This window comes from Astyanax mexicanus, chromosome 13, assembly GCF_023375975.1.
Source record: "Astyanax mexicanus isolate ESR-SI-001 chromosome 13, AstMex3_surface, whole genome shotgun sequence".
NCBI lineage: Eukaryota > Metazoa > Chordata > Actinopteri > Characiformes > Acestrorhamphidae > Astyanax > Astyanax mexicanus.
In genome coordinates this window covers 5,277,533-5,298,184 of record NC_064420.1, presented here as the reverse complement: position 1 = coordinate 5,298,184, position 20,652 = coordinate 5,277,533, and the positions used below count along the sequence as shown (strand labels likewise).

At 38.8% G+C, this 20,652-nt stretch overlaps 1 protein-coding gene across 1 annotated transcript in view; it reads left to right on the top strand.

Annotated features, from left to right (window-relative positions):
• Positions 1 to 283: 283 nt before the first annotated feature.
• plxna2 (plexin A2) overlaps positions 284 to 20,652 on the top strand; it is a 410,426-nt gene continuing 390,057 nt past the window's right edge. Inside the window, exon 1 of the mRNA XM_049486476.1 lies at positions 284 to 1,480. The gene's annotated coding sequence lies outside the window, so the exon portion shown is untranslated. The remainder of the gene's footprint in view (positions 1,481 to 20,652) is intronic.

Genomic DNA, 20,652 nt, shown 5'->3' with positions numbered 1-20,652 from the left:
GTGTTTTGCAGTATGCTGACACATAATGAGTGACAAAGTGAGTCTATGTGTGTGTGTGTGTGTGTGTGTGTGTGTTTATGTGAGAGACAGAGAGTCTGAGTGTGTGTGTGAGAGAGAGAGTCTGTGTGTAAGAGAGTGAGTCTGTGTGTGTGTGAGAGAGAGAGACAGTATGTGTGTGTGTAAGAGAGTGAGAGTCTATGCATGTGTGTGTGTAAGATAGAGAGAGTCATAGTGTGTGAGAGAGAGTCTATGTGGGTGTTTGAGAGAGTCTATGTATGTGTGTGTCTAAGAAAGAGAGTGTGTGTGTGTGTGTGTGTGAGAGAGAGAAAGAGACAGTATGTGTGTGTGTAAGAGAGAGAGGGAGTCTATGCATGTGTGTGTCTAAGAAAGAGTGTGTGTGTGTGTGTGAGAGAGAGAGAAAGAGAGAGAGACTGTGTGTATGAGCGCGCGCGAGAAAGAGAGAGTCTCAATGAGGGTGTGTGTGTGTGTGAGAGAGAGGGAGAGAGAGAGAGAGACAGAGAGAGAGAGTGTGAGAGAGAAGGTGTGTATGAGCGCGCGCGCAAGAAAGAGAGAGTCTCAATGAGGGTGTGTGTGTGTGTGTGTGAGAGAGAGGGAGAGAGAGAGAGAGAGAGTGAGTGGGAGAGCGAGTGAGTGAGAGAGTGTCATGCCGTACACCGTCAGGCTCCGGTTAGGCAGCTCGTGCCAGCACTCCGGCGTGTAACCGTCCGTCCGAGAGAGCAAGAGAGCAAGAGAGAGAGAGAGAGAGAGAGAGAGAGAGAGAGAGAGAGAGAGAGAGAGAGAGAGAGAGAGAGAGAGAGAGAGAAAGAGTGTGTGTGTATAGGCTACGTAGTGCTGCGTGTGCGCGCGTGTGTGCTGTGTGTGTGCGTGCGTGTGTGCTGTGGATGTCCGCAGCCAGTGTGCTGCTGCAGCCCGGGAGTAGAGAGCGGGAGAGCGGCTCCGGTGAGGGAGTGTAGCGGAGCAGTGCGCGCTGCTGGCCGGTCAGACACCTAGCTTTACACCGCTGCGCTCTGAGACACACGGAGCGCGAGTGTGCGCGCGTGCATACGTAATGTAAAGCTGTGCGTGCGCGCGATTTGATAGTTTGTTGCATCTCGAGCTCCAGTGATGCTTCTGAGGCTGCTTCTTCAGTGAGAGACTCATCCTCACCATCATCATCATCTTCTTCTTCAGAGCCCTCGTGCAGGGTTTCCTATCTTGTCCGGCTCTTCTGTGGATGGATGTATCTTGTCTTTTCTACCTGATGTGAAGAAAGAAAAGGAGAGAGAGAGAGACATAGAGAGACCGCGCGCTTTACACACAGAGAGAGAGAGAGAGAGAGAGAGAGAGAGAGAGAGAGATAGAAGGAGAGAGAGAGGACAAGCACTACTGACAGACAGAGGAGGATTCCACAGACAGATACCACCACCATCAGCACGAGCGCAGAGATGAGCCGCGCGCTGCTGCTGCTGCTCCGCGTCAGGTGAGTGCTGATAGGTATATATAAATATACATATATACTATGGGCTATAACTCTGTATAGCATATTATTACTACACACACACGTGATGCTGCATGTGTGTGTGTGTGTGTGTGTGTGTGTGTGTTTAAAAGGGAAAGTGATGATAGGACGTGGCCACGAATAGCCTACTAATAAGGTGCTATCTGTGTGCCCCGGTCAGCATGCTTTGCTGGAGGATGCACCAGCTCGTGCTGACAGACACTCTACTGGATCATGTGTAGGGCTGCAGCCACTAACGATTATTTTATCAGTCGAATAATCGGTGGGTTAGGCGATTATTTCTCTGATTAGACGATTAGTCTGTGATTATTGTTGGGTTGCATTTACTAGCGATTATTTTAGTAGATGATTTTTTTAGTTATCTGTCGATTAGTCGATTCTTTTTTCCGATTAGTTGAATCGATTAGTTGGCAACTATTTCAAGCAGAATTTCCTTCCATCATTGTTTCCTATGAGCACAGGTCCTATAACAATCTATGGCACGTTTTAACTCATCGGCAACACTTTATATTAATGGTACACAAAATAACAGCAATAAATATTGTTTAATTGTTAATTAATGTTTCAACAAGGCATTATTAAACATTATTAAGTGCTACTTAATGTTAAAGAATGTTATAAATGCTAATAAATTAAAGAATTGAGACATTGAGATGTTTGTTTAGAAAATATTGTAACGATTAATCAAATCTTATCCAGTGTCAGTTAATAATTAGTTGATTAGATAATTAATGTACCCTCATCGTTTTTAAAACATATCATCTCTGTCCAATTAAAAACAAGTATCTCCAAAACAGCAACTTTGCAGGAGAGAGAAAAAACCTTGTGAACTCTTAATGGAAGTCAATGTAAAAAGAGTTTATTTCAGGTCATTTTGAAGAGTTTCTATTGGTCCGTTCATCAAAAAATTTTGGTACAGTGTAAGAGACAGTTTGTCGGTTCAAATTATGTAGTAAACTAAAAATCGCCAAAAATGGAGAAGCTTGTTTTTCATTGGACAGCGACGATTTGCAACTTGAACTTGAATAGGAAGCTCGTTAGCTTGTACAGATGTATTTCATTAAAAATGAAATAAAATGCATAAAAAATATATAATTGAGTTCAGAAATACAGATTAATGTTCCAGTATGGATAGACACAGACAAGTGTTGACGAGTTGAAATCAAATATATTCCTATTGACTTTGTATTATTAAAAGTTTGATGGTTTTGCCTTTCCTATAAATATAAATATATACATACATATATGTGTATATCAGACCTATATCAGAGTCAGTACTGATAAAATACGCTTTTATAGGATCTTTTTTTAATTTTAAATCATTTTCAGACTAGCCCTCAGAGCTGCGTAACCTTGGTCGTGAATTCATTCAGCACTACTGTTAAATAAAGGAGCTGTGATGGTCTGATGGTGATAGTGATAGTGAGTAGTAGTGTACAGATATGTCTGCAGCCAGACTTCCATCTTATTTAGTAACTTATGCATGAAATGTGCTTTATTTATGTATTTATGTATTAATTATTAACTTTATTTAATTGTTTTTCATAGACACTTGCATGCAGAATATTAGTATCATCGTTGGCATGCAAGAAATCTCAATTTTTGCTGATTTGTGCTGACTTTTTGATTTTCAAATCTAAATCTGGCAGTTTAATCTTACATTTCATGATGGAGATTCCATTAGAAATGCTGCAAATTGAGTAGAAATTACATATATTTCCACTGACTTCTAAGGAAAGTTGAGCTGTTTTAGGTTATTGTGTAAAATAGACGTTTTTTTGTCTTATTTTGCGTCTGTTGAGTGTTTTGAGATATATGGGAGATATATGTTTTGAGGAGTGCAACAGCCACAATATATGTTCATACATCAGCGATATAAATCAGAGGCAGTGGTGATTAAAATATAAATTATTGAATGATGCTGATATGTCTGATGCTTATCGTATTCCCTCATTCCCCTGAGACTCCAAATGTAATTGTGTGTAATGTAATGCAGATTTTATCATCGTAACAGAGTTTTAAGGGATGATGTTGTTGTCCAGTGCTGATTTAAGCACCAAGAAAGCTGGAAATATATATATTTTTATATGTTGGATGTAAGCTTAATGCTATTAAAGTAAAAATGAAAGTAGGTCTGACAATCTGATGGTAGGGTATGCAGAGGAACTGTTTCTGCAGTCAGATTTGTAGATTATGTGAATATATGTGAATATATCAGAGATATATCAGAAACAGTTTGGAATTAAACTACAAATTGATTTTATGACTGTTACACAGTTTTAAGGGGAAGCTGATGTTGTCCAGTGCTGATTTAAGCACCAAGGAAGCTGATTTGTATATGGAAATATCTGGAAATATATATATATATATATATATATTTATATGTTGGATATGAGTTTAGCACTTGTTAAATAAAGTATCTCTAATTGGCTGATGGTGAAGTTTGCAGAGTAGACGTGTCTGCGGTCAGATTTGTAGATTGCCAACAATAATTAGTAGCTTGTTTTATCGATTTGCCATGTCATATATTTTATATTTTCATCATTTAAAAGTTTATTGTTATTCACAAGCTCGGACAATTGCATTACTTTAACAGTGGACCAGTACAAATGCTCTTATTTTGTGTCTAATGTGATGTTGAGTGTTTTAAAGAGTTGTTTGTGTGAAGTGTGACAGCCACAATATATGTGAATATATCAGAGATATATCAGAAACAGTTTGGATTTAAACTATAAATTGATTTTATCATTGTAACACAGTTTGGGGGGCATCTGTTGTTGTCCAGTGCTGATTTGAGCACCAAGAAAGCTGAATTGTATCTGGAAAAATCTAGAAATACATATTTTTTATATGTTGGATGTAAGCTTTGCCCTAATAAAGTAAAAATTAAAGTAGTTCTGACGGTCTGATGGTAAGGTATGCAGAGGAAATGTGTCTGCAGTCAGATGTGTAGATGGTCAGCAATAATTAGTAGCTTATTTTATAGTTTGCCATGTCATATATTTTATATTTTCATCATTTTAACAGTTTTATTTTTTTTCACAAGTTCAGTTTTAAGGGGAAGCTGTTGTAGTCCAGTGCTGATTTAAGCATCAAGGAAGCTGATTTGTATATGGAAATATCTGGAAATATATATTTTTTATATGTTGGATGTGAGCTCAGCACTAATAAAGTGAAAAGAATGTAGCTTATTTTGTAGTTTTACATTCTCATATTTCTGATTTTCAACATTTTAACAGTTTTTTTTATTGACAAGCTCAGTCAATTACATTGATCTACTGTGAAGTTGAGTGTTTTGAGGAGGTATTTAATTAAAGTGTGACAGCCACAATATATATATATATATATATATATATATATATATATATATGAATACATCAGAGATACAGGGGTTGGACAACGAAAGCCGTGGTTTTATGTTTTTATTGGATACAAACCGGGTTAGCACCCGAACATCCCTCTCTTTTAGACAGCTTCCTCTTACAGCGTCCACAGTTAGTCCTGTTGGATGTGGTTGGTCCTTCTTGGTGGTATGCTGACATTACCCTGGATACCGTGGCTCTTGATGCATCACAAAGACTTGCTGTCTTGGTCACAGACGCTCCAGCAAGACGTGCACCAACAATTTGTCCTCTTTTGAACTCTGGTATGTCACCCATACCTAATGTTCATTTCTAATTATTTTATTATTGTAACACAGTTAGAAAGAGCATCTGTTGTGGTCCAGTTCTTCTAAACTAAGTCAAAAGTTCTATTAAAAATGAAATATTTTCTATTCAGTTCATTCAGTTTTTTTCTGGGCTCTATAAAGGACTCTATAACTCAAGTTATAGTCGTTACACACTGCATTAGCGCTCCTCTGTGATGATAATGTGACGGAATAATGGCTGGAATGACTCTTTAACGTAAACTCTATAGTTTACATTAGGTCATCTGTCTGGAGTAGCAGATGTAGGCCGCTCACAAATCTCACTGTGTGTCGGTACGGCACGTCCAGCCGGGGCATTAGCCGCGGGGGAAATGAATGCTGCTTCAAGCAGAAGATTGCCCAACATTTGCATTAGAATAACCAGCATCTGCCGTATAGAAGGAGGAGAATCGTACCATCAGGGCTTTACCGCACAGTCAGCTCCTCCTCCTGCCTCGCTCTGTACAGTTTCAGGGCGTATATACTCATATATTCAGGTGACGGCGATCAAGGCCTGGTGATGTCTTCACTACACAGCAAAATTGACAGAGATATCACATCGTTGCTGTCCAGTGAAAAACAAGTATCTTCATTTTTGACGATTTTTAGTTTACTACATGAACTTAAATTTAAACAGACAAACTGTCCTTTACACTGTACCAATTTTTTTTTTTTTTTGATGAACGGACCAATAGAAACTCTTCAAAATAAAAATAAAAAAAATAAAAAATAAACTCTTTTTACATTGACAAGCTATTTTTTTTACATCTCTCCTGTAAAGTTTCTCTCTACTGTTTTAGAGATACTTGTATTTCACTGAATATATGAAATGAGTATATGAAAATATATTCAAATAAATCTACCCAAAAGTTTATATTTTAGAGTTATTTCAACACCGTATGGAGTCATATATTAACTCTATTTGTTCATTCAATTATTCTGAAGTTTGTTCGAATGTATTTTTAAATGTATTTTCTGAACTTCGCCCAAAACTATATACCACAGTATCTATAAAACTTTTATAAAATATAAGCTATACCACAGAATAAATGACTTTTTATCATATATTAGGATCTCATATTTATTTAGAACTAGAGAGACCATTAAAAACTGGCAACCGGGTAAAAAAACCCTCCTTCACCATGTATTTATTACATGCATTTTTTTAGTACATGTGCGTATTTTATATATATGTATATACAGTGAGTCCAAGAAGTATTTGATCCCTTGCTGATTTCCTTTGTTTGCCCACTAATAAAGACACTATCCTTCTGCACTTTTAATGGTAGATATATTCTAACATGGAGAGACAGAATATCAAGACAAAAATCCAGAATATAATTTTAAAGAATATATTTTAATTAATTTGTATTTCAATGAGGAAAATAAGTATTTGATCCCTCTTGCCAAACACACTCAATACTTAGTGACAAAGCCTTTGTTTGCAAGCACAGCGGTGAGATGTTTGTTGTAGTTAACCACAAGTTTAGCACACACACCAGGGGGAATTTTGGCCCACTCTTCTTTGCAGATCCTCTCTAAATCATGAAGGTTGGTGGGCTGTCGCTTGGCAACTCTGACCTTCAGCTCCCTCCATAGATTTTCGATCGGATTGAGGTCTGGCGACTGGCTGGGCCACTCCATGACCTTAATGTGATTTTTCTTGAGCCCATCCTTTGTTGCCTTTGCTGTATGTTTAGGGTCGTTATCATGTTGGAAGACCCAACCACGGCCCATTTTCAGATCCCTGGCAGAGGGGAGGAGGTTGTCCCTCAGGATTGTGCGGTACATGGCTCCATCCATCTTCCCAGTGATGCGGTGAAGTAGCCCTGTACCCTTGGCAGAGAAACACCCCCAAAACATTATGCTTCCACCTCCATGCTTGACGGTGGGCACAGTGTTCTTGGGGTCATAGGCAGCATTTTTCTTCCTCCACACATGGCGGTTGGAGTTGAGGCCAAAAAGTTCAATTTTGGTCTCGTCTGACCACAAAACCTTCTCCCAATAACTTGGTTCATCTTTCAAATGATCATTGGCATACTTGAGGCGCGCCTCCACATGTGCTCTCTTCAGCAGGGGTACCTTTCGGGCACTGCAGGATGTGAATCCATTGTTGCGCAAAGTGTTGCCAATTGTTTCCTTGCAAACTGTGGTCCCAGCTGCCTTCAGGTCATTTGCTAACTCCTGCCGAGTGGTTGCAGGACGATTTCTGACCATTCTCAGCATCATTGCCACCCCACGAGGCGAAATCTTCTTTGGAGCACCGGGCCGAGGTCTGTTGATTGTCATGTTATACTCTTTAAACTTTCTGATAATTGCACCAATAGTTGTTATTTTCACATCCAACACCTTACTAATCTTTTTGTAGCCCATTCCAGCTTTGTGAAGGTCAACAATTCTGACTCTGAGGTCCTGTGACAGCTCTTTGGTTTTTTCCCATGTTGGAGACTTGAAATCTGTGTGATCTGTCTGATTATGTGGACAGGTGTTTTTCACACAAGTGATTAGTGAGAACAGGTGGCTTCAGGTCAGGTAACAAGTTGATTGGGAGTGTCTAACTGGTCTGTAAAAGCCAGAACTGCTAATGAATACTAAGGGATCAAATACTTATTTCACTCCATGAAATACAAATCAATTAATATATATTCCTTAGATTTATTTTCTGGATTTTCTTTTTAATATTCTGTCTCTCCATGTAAGAATACATCTACCATTAAAAGTATAGAATGATCATGTCTTTATTAGTGGGCCAACGAAGAAAATCAGCAAGGGATCAAATACTTCTTGGACCTACTGTATATTTACATTTTAGGAATACACTGCTGCAACAAAATGAATATATTAAATATTATAAATATATATATATATATATATATATATATATATTTTTTTTTTTTTTTTTTTTTTTTTTTGTCAGATTTGTTATAGAAGTCAATTATCAAATGGTCATTATACTAATAATGCATATCTCCATATATCCAGGATTTAATTAAAATATATTATACTGGATATATATATATATATATATATATATATATATATATATATATATATATATAATGGGAAATGAGTAGTACCCTGATGTGATACGATATTCAAAAATACAATATGGCCTTCAAATGACATATAAAATATTGTTCATCACAATTATTTCCACATATAACAAAATATATATTATATATATATCGTCGCCATTAGGTGTAGTTATAGTGACATGCTTTGGTCAGTCACAGGAATACTCCATTTCTGTACTTTTTCCTCAGACAGATGTACATAAGCATGGATGTACGTTACCATGTGATCCCATTTCGCAGATAGTATGTTTATTTTAACAGTGTGTGAGATTTGCGAGTTCTGTGTTTGCCTGAAGGAACGTGAATGGCACGGCATGAAAGGAAACGTCAGTGTGTTTATGTAAGTGGATATTTCGGCGTGAATTATTAACGACGTGTGGACGTTCTGGAAACGAAACAGCTCCGAGAGTCCGTTTAGTTAAGTGACCGCACACTTACGCTGCTTTCACACCTATTGTGTTTGATACAGACCTTCAGACTTTAAACAGTTTGGTTTGAACCAGAATAGCAGGTGCAAAAATGAGCTGTGAACTAAAAGACCAAAAATTGTTCTGCCTAAAAATGAACTAAAAACTATAATTTGCTTTGTTTTTGGACGGTTTGGACATGTGGACTAATTGCTGAGAGCTCAAGTTATTATTATATTGTCAGTTATTAAACAGAAGTAGCAGAAGAAAAGGAATAGGTGTTGTGCTGAAATCTTGCTCTGGCCTTTTTGTGCGCCCCCGTGTTCTGCTGCAGTATGGGTAGAACAGATTGCACTGGTGATCTCTGTATCTACTGTAACTGTAGATTTAGGCCTGTCACAATAATTGTAATATCGATTTTGATCATCGTGATATCGTCTATTTTGTTTATTTGTATGTTTGTTCACATATATAACAGTGAACAGTATTTTAGTTGATCATGCATTAATAACTAGGTGAAGAAATAATAATAATAATAATAATAATTATTATAATAATAATAATAATAATAATAAATGATTGCTATCTTTTTAAAAAGTGTATAATTCCTTTTTTATGCTATTCTGTTATCATTATGTCAGTGGCATTTAATAGTTAATAGTTTTAAAATGACAAAAATGTCGTTTATCGCAATAATTTCTGGGACAATATATCGTCCACAAACAATTCTTATCGTGACAGGCCTATGTGGATTACCTCTCTAGGCAGGGAAGCAGGGACTTACTCATAAAGAACAAGAATCACTTGGTTTTATCTGACTCCGCCCAACAGGAAGTCGGCCATTTTGGCAGGAAGTCGCAAAAAAATAAGATTCCCGCTGAGTTTTGAGAGGGTTATGATGTTTGAAAACTCATGAAACTTCACTGGTCAAGCCTGTTTGGCTTAGGCTGTACTTTGGTCTTAAAGTGGAATTTTGAATATTCATATTTTATCAGCTCTCTAGCGCCACCTATTTTATATGACATGTATGGAAAGCTCGGAAACTTTTTGTTGTTTTTGTCCTGTGTAGCTAGAGGACTCTACAGCTCCCCCATTTGGTTTAGGCTAATATATTAGCTGTGGTCGTCTCAAAAACAATTCAATATTCTTGATTTTTGGTATAATTATAGATAATATGATCCCGCACATATTACCAACTGGCATGTATTAGCTCCGCCCAACAGGAAGTCGGCCATATTGGAATATGTGAAATGTTTACACGTTTTTTTTTTTACATGTACTCATTCAAACTCCTCCTAGAGTCTTTGTCAGAACACACAGGTACTTGGAAATTCATGAAACTTATCAAAAAGACAAACTTCTTGGTATGATTGACTCCGCCCAACAGGAAGTTGGCCATTTTGAAATATGTGCATTTTACACACATTTTTTGAGTACTCTGTCAAACTCCTCCAATAGGAATTTGTTGAATACTATTAATGTACCTGATGATAAATTGCAAAGCAATCGCTGATATCTTAAACGAGGTTAAAAAAAAGATGGCGGAAAGTTGAATTTCTTGAGATGCCCCATTGAAACAGGAAGTGAATACATCTTGGTGTTGGTAGGTGTTTGAGGAGGTTACAATGGATGAAAACACACAAAACTTTATATGCCTGCTTGTTTTTTACGCTGTTCTTGGATCTGAAATTGAAATTTCATATATATTTCATTATATATTTCATATATATCACATATATATTTCATCGGCTCTATAGCTCTCTATAACTGTAGTTATTGCTGTAGTAGTAGTAGTAGTAGCTTAAGGGGTTAATTCATATATTCAGAGATTCAGGGTGCTTTGTCTCTGCAGTGAGTTAAACTGAGTTAAACTGAGGCTTTGCTCCCTTTGATGAGGCGATGGGAGGCTAAAGAGACGGTCCTCCAGTGTCTCCACATCACACAGTCCTCCGTCAATAAGGTTAACTAGTCAGACCGGACTCGCACTTCCCTGGAAGTTGATCTACAAGTCATGCGGAGCGGAGTCAAAGCTCCTGCTGACAGTCGTCCCAGCGTGAGCTTCTTCAGCTGGATCTGAATGAGTCAGATCATCAAACCAGGCTTTCAGCTTCTCATGGCTTCTTCTGCAGGCGCATGCTATTGATCTGCGTACGTCGGTCGGACACATTAGATGTTTCCTGAAGGGTAATCGGGGGATATTATGTGCTTAAGGAGGGTTTGTGGACCTCTCAGCAGCCTCCGCTTTCCATTCCATGGGTTTTGAATGGAGTCCATCCATTGAAGCATCTATATGTTTACTCATGGTTGAATCAATGTTTTAAATTTTATGTCGATTTTTAAAATCAACTTCTTCAACATGCTACATTTTTTTTTTTACATTTAATAAACGTTTCATTATAATTTAATCGTAAATAAACAAGAAATGGTTAATTTATAAAGTGTTTTTAAAGGGCAAGGACTGTTTGCAGCTCAATTTTATTTAACAATGGGTTGCATTATATGTGCAATAAGAACAAATTCTCAACAAGAAAAAAAACATAGTAAAAAAAATATAAATACATTTGCACAAATACATGTATTTTTTAAAGGAAAATGCATATGATGCAAAGCTGCAAAAAAAGAAAAATACAGATATCATATACATAATATTTGCAGGCCTGGCTACAGTGTTGTAGGCCATAAGAACAAGTTACCACTGTTGTGTGACCTCATCCTGGTTTTGTGTTGGATTAATTTTCCCCATCTAATGGAAATCCAGAAAAGAAGCAGGATCCATTGATTCTTTATAGAGAAATCCAAACAAAAAGCTGTACAGTGAATTTAATATACAGTAAAGTACTATTAAAATAAATGAAGGTTGATACAGCTGACAGATAATTATTTCCATTAATTTTATCATTTCATTTCAAAGAACTACAAAAAAAACTAAGAGACCTTTTTAGTTTCTGAATCAGTTTTTTATTAGATTTTTTTTTTCTATAAACTACTGATAACATTTCCCCCAAATTCCAAATAAAAATATTGTCATTTAGAGCATTTATTTGCAGAAAATGAGAAATGGCTAATTGACAAAAAAAGATGCAGATCTTTCAGACCTCAAATAATGCAAAAAGAAGTTTTAAGAGTTCAGAAATCAATATTTGGTGGAATAACCCTGGTTTTTAATCACAGTTTTCATGCATGTTGGCATTTTCTCTCCTCCACCTGTCTTACACACTGCTTTTGGATAACTTTATGCTGCTTTACTCCTGGTGCAAAAATTCAAGCAGTTCAGTTTGGTGGTTTGATGGCTTGTGATCATCAATCTTCCTCTTGATTATATTCCAGAGCTTTTCAATTTGGTGAAATCTGTAGTCAAGCGTCCATTCTTCATCAGTTGGTCGGCAGGTTGAGGCGATCAGAGAGGCTTGTTGCGACAGAACAGACAGAAATAGCTCTAGAATTACTTGCTGTTGGATTTTCTTTTTTTTTTCTTTTCTTTTTTTTCTTTTTCTTAAGTACGTCTTTGACTCAACAGCTGTGATGACACCACAGAGCCGAGAGCTGTTACAATATTTGCTGTCTGATCGCTCGTGTGTGTGTGTGTATGTGTGTGTGCGTGTGTGTGTGTGTGTGTGTGCCACTATTCAGCAGGCAATCAGTCAGACATTCATGCTTAGCGGCTAATGCTAATGCTAATGCTAATGCTAATGTAAACGTGAATGCAGGGCTCAGGGCTGAGCAGATAAGCTCAATAATCCTGTCCCTAAAAAAAAAAACACCCGCCCACCCAAACAGAGACACCCGCCCACCCAAACAGAGCTCAGTGACGCCCCCTGTGGGCTCCAGGCTCGTCAGGCGTAACGCTCGCTGGCTTGCTGACCCGAAGAGCGCGCTCAGTCAGAGCGAGTCCTTAGCGACGCCTGCCTCTGAATTCTACACTGTGACATCAGACTCGTAATGCCTCACCCTCACAAATCCACCCCCCTCACCCCATCCACCACCTCATCACCAACACACACACACACACACACACACACACACTCACGCTCTCCCTGAGGCCTGAGTGAGAGCTGCATGCGTGTGGAGAGCGGTGCATGTGAGGTCGGTGGGTCATGAACGAGGCAGAGCTTTTTTTAGTTACGTGCCTCGTCACCAGTGAATACTGCACCTAACCAGCATCTCGCCCTTTACCTCTCTTTCTATCATTCTCTCTCTCTCTCTCTCTTTTTTAGTCTCTCTCTCTTTCTGTCTCTCTTTCTTTCTCTATATCTATATGTCTCTATGTCTATCTCTCACATTCAGCTTCTTTTTTTTGTTCCCTTCTCCCACAACACTGTTCTCTTTCTTTCTCTCTCTCTCTCTCTTTCTCTATATATATATGTTTATGTCTCTCTTTCTCTCTCACTCTATCCTTACCTCTCTCACTATTGCACTCTTTCTCTTTCTCTCTTTTTCTCTCTCTCTGTCTTGCTTTCAGTCTCTCTCCTTTTGTGTCTCCCTTTGCGTTTTCTAGATCTCCTAAATTTTCATTTGAGATAATTAAGTATCTATCTATCTGTCTGTCTGTCTGTCTGTCTGTCTCTCTTTTAGTCTCTCCCTCCTATTTACCTTCTTTTTAGTCCCTTTTTCCACCACACTGTCCATTCTCCCTTTTTTCCCTCTTTGTCTCTCTGTATATCTCTGTATGTCTCTCTCACTCCATCCTCTCTCTCTCTGTTTGTCTTATTATGTCTCTCTGTCTATTTCTCCATCCTCTCTCTCTGTCTCTTAATGTCTGGCTCTCTCTCACTCCATTCTCTCTCTGTGTCTTTGTGTTTTTCTCTTTTTGTCGCTTTCTCTCTCACTCCATCCTCTCTCTCTGTCCTCTCTCACTCTCTCTCTCACACTGTTTGCCTCTTTATGTCTCGCTCTTTCTCACTCCATCCTCTCTTTCGCCTACTTCTCTTTATGTCTCACTCTCTCTCACTGCATCCTCTCTTTCTCTCTCCTCTCTCTCTCTTTCTTTATGTCTTGCTCTCTCTCACTCCATCCTCTCTTTCGCCTCTTTCTCTTTATGTCTCGCTCTCTCACACTCTATCCTCTCTCTGTCCTCTCTCACTCTCTCTCACACTGTTTGCCTCTTTATGTCTCGCTCTCTCTCACTCCATCCTCTCTCTCTCCTCTTCTCTTTATGTCTTGCTCTTTCTCGCTTCATCCTCTCTCTCTCCTCTTCTCTTTCCATCTCTTTCTACTCACTCTGTTCATCTTATTCTACTCTCTCTCTCTCTCTCTCTCTCTCTCTCTCTTTCTCTCTCTCTCTCTCTCTCTCTCTCTCTCTCTCTCTCTCTCTCTCTCTCTCTCTCTCTCTCTCTCTCTCTCTCTCTCTGTCTCTCGCCCCTCCCTGAGGCAGACGGGCTTGCCCCTGTTTAGCCTGAGAGATTCTGACAAGTCGCTATGCATGCAGCCGGAATCCTTGACCTATTTCTTAATGAGTGAACAGTACAAAATGCGTTTGGGGGGCTGTGGCTTGTGTGCCCACCCCCATCGTATCACTGATCTCACTTAGACACCCCCACCACACACACACATTTACACTTTTTACATGTTTCTATATGTGTTTGTGTGGTCATTTATCATATTCCAGTGAGCCAAAACATTGAGACCAACCGCCTACCACCTATATAAATGGTTCCCAAATGTTTGCAACTGGTGCCTATCAAATTCCCATTGTAGGGCACTAAATGGGTCGTCATGAGGAAATGGAATGCAGCAGCAATTGTATTTTTGTTGTGGCCGTTTCTAAATATTTCCCAGGCTTTGCCACAGTAAACAGTTCTGTCACTTCAACTCAGATGGGACAGATTTTATTACCCTCATCTTCTCTTCAATGGGCCTTGGGTGGCCAACATCCTTTCTGTAGTTTCCTTTCTCAAAACATTGTTGGTAGTTACCCACCACAGCTGACCAGGAGCACCCTCCCCTCCTGGCATTGAAGCATTGAGACGCTGTGACCTTGTCATCTGGCTGTATCAGTTTGGCTCTTGTCAAAATGTTTTACTATATTTATGATTATGAATATATTATGAGGTGGTTAACATTATTTGCTTTGTCTATGAGAGGTCATAAGGTTTTGTCACATCTGTGTTTTGCACTTGATACTTGGAGCTGAAAATTACACAGAGTTATCGGCTCTGTCGCTTGATGACGCTTGCTCTTACAGCCTACAACATACATGCCAGGCTACAAGCTACCCAAGTTTACCCAAGGTAGCCTGGGTGGAATGACTACACACTGATGGTGAGTGTCAGAAACCAATAGACACACTCAGTATACTAATTGAAGGTGCCAAAAGCCCATTAAATAGGAAGTGTCATAGGCAACAGACTAGAATTTCTTATTATAAGTTGCTTCAACTAAAAAAAATTAGATTAAACTTACATCTCTGGAAAAAAAAAATAAGAGCATCTAAAACTGATGGGTTTCTTCTTTTTCTGATTTTACCAAATTGAAAACCTCTGGAATATAATCAAGAGGAAGATGGATGATTACAAGCCATCAAACCAGACTGAACCAAGCAAGCTGCTTGAATTATTGCACCAGGAGTAAAGCAGCATAAAGTTATCCAAAAGCAGTGTGTAAGACCGGTGGAGGAGAACCAGATGCCAAGATGCATGAACACTGTGATTGTTAATTCAGCCATTTCTCATTTATTTTTCTCAAAGATATACCTATAAATAGCAAAATCAGAGAAACTGATTCAGATACTGAAGTGCTCTCTTGTTTTTTTTTTTTTTTCCAGAGCTGTATATAATATATGGCCACAAATGTCTACCTTAACCTACCTTAACTTAAAATACAATAGTTGAGTAATGTTGGGAAATATCCAATTTTGCTTTAAAAAAAAATACTTCTTTTACTTGAGTTCCAACACTTTACAGTGAATTATATGCATATCCTGACATTGTATACTAGCAGAATTGAAAGATCGAGTGTCTGTGTGTGTGAGGGTTAGGGTGTGTGTGTGTGTGTTCATATCTGCTGCTTTGTTTTAATGCGTCTGGTCATGCCTCCTCCTCCTTCACGACTTCACATCTGACCTGTTTATCTGGACTTCTCACCAGTCCAGCTGTCACAGCAGAGATCTCTATCAGCCTGACCCATAGCAGCTTCACTTTGTAGAACACAGTGTGTGTGTGTGTGTGTGTGTGTGTGTGTATAAGTGTGTGTGTGTGTGTGTGTGTATAAGTGTGTGTGTGAAGCTGCCTACATGTTTATCTGCTTACAGAACAACACAGAGAAGATAACAGTGCATGTGTGTGACATTGATGAAGGATTGAACAGACTGGGTTAAAAAAAAAAAAAAAGCAGAATTAACCTTTCCTGGTTCTGTCCTCTGGTCCTCCCGGAACGCCACTCCGCCGGTGTTTGCCGTATCACCAGGGGAAGATTGTAAACATCACGCTGTGATGATTTGTCTTTGCTGCCACGGTAGCGTGGGGCTCTGGGCCGGAGCTGACCCCGGTGCTGAGCTACACCTTAATTAGGCCTGTGTTTTGCGTTACAGCTAATTATCAGGAGCAGTTGGTGGACAGGCTCTGGCGTGGAAGGGGCCAGTGTCCAGATTGGTCACAGCAAAGTGTGGGTGCTGACACATTTACAGCTTCACAGTGTGGGCCGGGAGGAGCCGGCCGCTCGCGGTCATTCTGAGTTCACCGACTTTACTTTTCAGGCTCTGGTGCATAGAATATACTGTTTTTTGGGACCTCCTGGATGAGTTGTCCATGCCCATTTGCAGTAATAAAGTAACATTTAAAAATCTACTTTACGATTGCTATTGACCCATTAAGACTTTGACCTTGATCTTAAGTGAGACCTGCAGTTTTTTTAAAATGTTGTTCTGGGTTCATTTGGGACCTCCTGGATGAGTTGTCCATGCCCTTTTGCAGTAATAAAGTAACATTTAAAAATCTACTTTACGATTGCTATTGACCCATTAAGACTTTGACCTTGATCTTAAGTGAGACCTGCAGTTTTTTAAAAATGTTGTTCTGGGTTCATTTGGGACCTCCTGGATGAGTTGTCCATGCCCTTTTGCAGTTATAAAGTAACATTTAAAAATCTACTTTACGATTGCTATTAACCCATTAAGACTGACCTTGATCTTAAGTGAGACCTGGAGTTTTTTTTTTTTTTAAATGTTGTTTTGGGTTCTTTAGGACCTCCTGGATGAGTTGTCCATGCCCTTTTGCAGTAATAAAGTAACATTTAAAAATCTACTTTACGATTACTATTAACCCATTAAGACTTTGACCTTGATCTTGATCTTAGGTGAGACCTGCAGTTTTTACCTGTTTTCTGGGACCTCCTGGATGACTTGTCCATGCCCTTTTGCAGTACTAGAGTAATATTTTTAAAAAATACTTTAAGATTGCTACACTATAGCTGCTTTCCCACTGCAGGGACGAATGGTCCTGAAAACAGAGGGTGACTGTTCTGGTGGTTATTACTGCAAATAGGTTATCCATCCAGGAGGTCCCAAAAGAACCCAGAACAACATTTTTAAAAACTGCAGGTCTCACTTATTGACTCAGTTTATCTTTAGTTATTAACTCAGTTTATCTGGTGATTTTTCCACATGGATACCTTTCAAATAAACTGAGTTCATCTAAAAAAAAAAAAATGGGACCTCCTGGATGAGTTGTCCATGCCCTTTTAAAGTAATGTAACCTTTCAAAAATCTACCTTAAGATTGCTACACTGTAGCTGCTTTTCCACTGCAGAGACGAATGGTTCTGAAAACAGAGGTTCTGTTTCTGGTAGATTTTCCACATGGATACAGCTCAGATAAACTGAGTTAATCTAAAAAGTAGGTTAATTTAACCATAAAGACTTTGAACTTGACCTTGACCTAAAGTGAGACCTGCAGTTTTTAAACATTGATCTGGGTTCTTTTGGGACCTCCTGGATGAGTCATTCATGCCCTTTTGCAGTAATAATGTAACATTTAAAAATCCATTTTACGATTGATACACTATAGCTGCTTTTCCACTGCAGAGACAAATGGTTCTGAAAAGAGAGGGTATCTTTCTCTCTTTTAACTTTTTGAACTAGTGTTTTTTTTTTTTCCATATGGACACAGTTCAGCACGGAACTAAAGATAAACTGAGTTAATCTAAAAAAAGTAGGTTAATTTATTAAGGGAAAAAAATCGAAGCCAAAAACTCAATCCAACCTGGCATTATACCAAAAAGTAATAACTTGGTTGCGCCCTTGCCCTTGGTGTCTCTTTCTTATTATTGAACCTTTAAGACTTTGACTTTCACCTTGACCTTGATCTTAGGTGAGACCTGCAGTTTTTAAACATTGTTCTGGGTTCTTTCAGGACCTCCTGGATGAGTTGTCCATGCCCTTTTGCAGTAATAAAGTAACATTTCAACAACTTTTCTGGTCATTTTTCCACATGGACACAGTTCAACACGGAACTAAAGATAAACTGAGGTAATCTAAAAAAGTAGGTTAATTTATTAATAAAAAAAAAATCAAAGCCAAAAACTCAATCCAACCTGGCGCTATACCAAAAAGTAATAACTTGGTTGCGCCCTTGCCCTTGGTGTCTCTTTCTTACTATTAACCTACTAAGACTTTGACCTTTTAAGTGAGATCTGCAGTTCTTTAAATATTGTTCTGTATTCATTTGGGACCTCCTGGATGAGTTGTCCATGCCCTTTTGCAGTAATACTGTAACACTAAGTGAGACCTTAAGTGAGACCTTCAATTTTTTAAATGTTGGTTTGGGTTCTTTTAGGACCTCCTGGATGAGCTGTCCATGCCCTTTTTTTGCAGTGTTCTCTCTATTTGTGAATATTGTGGTCTGCTGGAGTCTCAAAGCTTTAGAAATGACTTTGTAACCTTTTCCAGACTGATAGATGTCAATGACTTTAAAAGGGTTTATAAATGCTTTACAATCAGTTTATTAATGGTTACTAATTAGGTTGTAAATACCTTAAAAATCATTAATAATCAGTTATAACACATACGTAGAAAGGGCATCGATGACCTGTTGTTTGCCAAATAGTGAACCCACAGTCATCTATATTGTTGCCCTTTCTACGTATGTGTTATAACTGATTATTAATGATTTTAAGGCATTTAAAACCTAATTAGTAACCATTACTAAGCTAATTGTAAACCATTTATAAAACCTTCATAAAGGTAGTCTTATTTTAAAGTGGTACCGCTTTTTCCCTTAATAAATAAAAGCATAATTTTAAAAGCTGGTAGAAAGCCTCAAGATAACCTTGATTTTGGAAGAAACAATGACAATGGTCTTCCAATACTTTTGCCCATATACTCCATATATCAGTGTATGACTCCTTTATGTAGGTTAATAGCAAGACTGTATTATTGTCATAGCTTCCTGCTATGAGTCATGGGTTTGGAATTGCAGCAATTTAAGGGGTCCAGGCTACAGGTTATGACCCCCAGAGCTGTGGGCCTCTGGGAAATTGCCGTGCTGGTATTTACGCTATTGATTGTCGGAAGATAATTGACACCAACTGCCTTTATGCTGTGCTGTTGTGTACTATAATAAAAGGGATGTAAAAGGATTTTCTTATGATAGCAATGATATACAGCTCTGGAAAAAAAAGAGACCAATTGGAATTGGAATACCAAATTGAAAACTTCTGGAATATAATCAAGAGGAAGATGAACTGCTTGAATTCGTGCACCAGGAGTAAAGCAGCATAAAGTTATCCAAAAGCAGTGTGTAAGACTGGTGGAGGAGAACATGATGCCAAGATGCTTTGAAAACTGTGTTTAAAATACAGGGTTATTCCACCAAATATTGATGTCTAAACTCTTAAAATTTAAATATAAATATAAACAGGTTTTCTTTGCATTATTTAAGGGTTGAAACACTTGTCATTTTAGTGTGGGATGTTAGGTTTCATGGCTAAATTGGAGCAGCCTGGTGGCCAATCTTCATTAATTGCACATTATTGCACCAGTAAGAGCTGTAGGAGTGTGAAGGTTCAATTAGCAGGGTAAGAGCACGGTTTTACTGCTCTAAATACTGCAATGCACACTATAACATTATGGGTGACATACCAGAGTTCAAAAGAGTACAAATTGTTGGTGCTTCTTGCTGGTCTTGCTGGGTCTTTGTGATGCATCAAGAGCCATGGTATCCAGGGTAATGTCAGCATACCACCTGACGAGAAGGACGAACCGCATCCAACAGGATTAACTGTGGACGCTGTAAGAGGAAGCTGTCTGAAAGGGATGTTCGGGTGCTAACTTCTCTTTGAAGTTTCTTTAAAAGTGTGATCAGTACAGTTACAAGGCTCGAAGAGAAGTTGGGTCATTTTTTCGATATAGCAGCTTTATATACTGGGTGTTATTGTGACAACTGCTGTTAGCCGTCATTGGGAAAAAGTCCTGTTTATTTGCTTCCCGCAGTCCTTTAGGCACTCTGTAGGGGAAGCGTGCGCTGGAGGACAGCTCAGTGGGAGAGGCAGTTGCCTGTAAGTAAAAGGCCAGTCACTCTTTCACAGCCTTCATCATCTTGAGTGCTTGTGTGCCGCGTTACTGGCTTGCCGTCTCATTGAGGCCTTTTTTCAGATTGATAGCCACCGGGCTGCAACAATGTCAAATAGGGCTACTTTAGTATGAGCAACACATAGCGCAGGAGGTGAAAATCAATGCTCACGCTCTGCACCCAATTCTAAAATACATGCCCAGACCCTGCACTGCCTTTTAAAAACTGCCCTGATAAGACTGCGCTGCTGGTTTGTGGTGCTGGATTTCGGGAACCTTTGGAAAACATGTGATTTCTACCATCACGACTCTGGAGAAAAGAATGCAACCCTGTATCTATGAACCCTGTATTTATAATGCCTTTATAATGCAGTTACTTAAATCTCCCTCATTTGCAGAATTGCCTCAGTCAGTAGGTATAGATCCCTCCATCAGACGAAGCACAAAGACGAGCTCAACCATTAG